Below are 2,117 nucleotides of genomic sequence, written 5' to 3'. Positions count from 1 at the left end.
GAGGATTTTTCATTTTTTTTTGGGGTGGTCACGAATTAAAGTCCTTTTCTCTCTAGGACGCTTAGTTTAGGAGATATGGGCAAAAGAAGTTTTTCATATAAAAATTTCAATTTTTTTAGGTTTTGGGTGGATTTTTCAATTTTTTGGGGGTAGTCACGAATTAAAGTCCTTTTCGCTCTAGGACGCTTAGTTTAGGAGATATGGGCAAAAGAAGTTTTTCATATAAAAATTTCAATTTTTTTAGGTTTTGGGTGGATTTTTCAACTTTTTGTGGGTGGTCACGAATTAAAGTCCTTTTCGCTCTAGGACGCATATTTAAGGAGATATGGGCAAAAGAAGTTTTTCATATAAAAGTTAAAATTTTTTTAGGTTTTGGGTGGATTTTTCAATTTTTTGGGGGTAGTCACGAATTAAAGTCCTTTTCGCTCTAGGACGCTTAGTTTAGGAGATATGGGCAAAAGAAGTTTTTCATATAAAAATTTCAATTTTTTTAGGTTTTGGGTGGATTTTTCAATTTTTTGGGTGTAGTCACGAATTAAAGTCCTTTTCGCTCTAGGACGCATATTTAAGGAGATATGGGCAAAAGAAGTTTTTCATATAAAAATTTAATTTTTTTTAGGTTTTGGGTGGATTTTTAAATTTTTTGGGGGTAGTCACGAATTAAAGTCCTTTTCGCTCTAGGACGCTTAGTTTAGGAGATATGGGCAAAATAATTTTCAATTTTTTGGAGGTGGTCAATTTTTTGGAGGTGGTCACGAATTAAAGTCCTTTTTGCTCTAGGACGCATATTTAAGGAGATATGGGCAAAAGAAGTTTTTCATATAAAAATTTCAATATTTTTAGGTTTTGGGTGGATTTTTCAATTTTTTTGGGGTGGTCACGAATTAAAGTCTTTTTCGCTCTAGGACGCATATTTAAGGAGATATGGGCAAAAGAAGTTTTTCATATAAAAATTTAAATTTTTTTAGGTTTTGGGTGGATTTTTCAATTTTTTGGGGGTAGTCACGAATTAAAGTCCTTTTCGCTCTAGGACGCATATTTAAGGAGATATGGGCAAAAGAAGTTTTTCATATAAAAATTTCAATTTTTTTAGGTTTTGGTTGGATTTTTCAATTTTTTGGGGGTAGTCACGAATTAAAGTCCTTTTCGCTCTAGGACGCATATTTAAGGAGATATGGGCAAAAGAAGTTTTTCATATAAAAATTTCAATTTTTTTAGGTTTTGGGTGGATTTTTCAATTTTTTGGGGGTGGTCACGAATTAAAGTCCTTTTCGCTCTAGGACGCTTAGTTTAGGAGATATGGGAAAAAGAAGTTTTTCATATAAAAATTTCAATTTTTTTAGGTTTTGGGTGGATTTTTCAATTTTTTGGGGGTAGTCACGAATTAAAGTCCTTTTCGCTCTAGGACGCATATTTAAGGAGATATGGGCAAAAGAAGTTTTTCATATAAAAATTTAAATTTTTTTAGGTTTTGGGTGGAGTTTTCAATTTTTTGGGGGTGGTCACGAATTAAAGTCCTTTTCGCTCTAGGACGCATATTTAAGGAGATATGGGCAAAAAAAAGTTTTTCATATAAAAATTTAAATTTTTTTAGGTTTTGGGTGGATTTTTCAATTTTTTGGGGGTAGTCACGAATTAAAGTCCTTTTCGCTCTAGGACGCTTAGTTTAGGAGATATGGGCAAAAGAAGGTTTTCATATAAAAATTTAAATTTTTTTAGGTTTTGGGTGGATTTTTCAATTTTTTGGGGGTGGTCACGAATTAAAGTCCTTTTCGCTCTAGGACGCATATTTAAGGAGATATGGTCAAAAGAAGTTTTTCATATAAAAATTTCAATTTTTGTAGGTTTTGGGTGGATTTTTCAATTTTTTGGGGGTAGTCACGATTTAAAGTCCTTTTCGCTCTAGGACGCATATTTAAGGAGATATGGGCAAAAGAAGTTTTTCATATAAAAATTTCAATATTTTTAGGTTTTGGGTGGATTTTTCAATTTTTTGGGGGTAGTCACGAATTAAAGTCCTTTTCGCTCTAGGACGCTTAGTTTAGGAGATATGGGCAACAGAAGTTTTTCATATAAAAATTTAAATTTTTTTAGGTTTTGGGTGGATTTTTCAATTT

Source organism: Haematobia irritans, unplaced genomic scaffold (genome assembly GCF_050003625.1).
Source record: "Haematobia irritans isolate KBUSLIRL unplaced genomic scaffold, ASM5000362v1 scaffold_12, whole genome shotgun sequence".
Classification (NCBI taxonomy): Eukaryota; Metazoa; Arthropoda; class Insecta; order Diptera; family Muscidae; genus Haematobia; species Haematobia irritans.
This window is presented reverse-complemented; position numbering follows the sequence as displayed.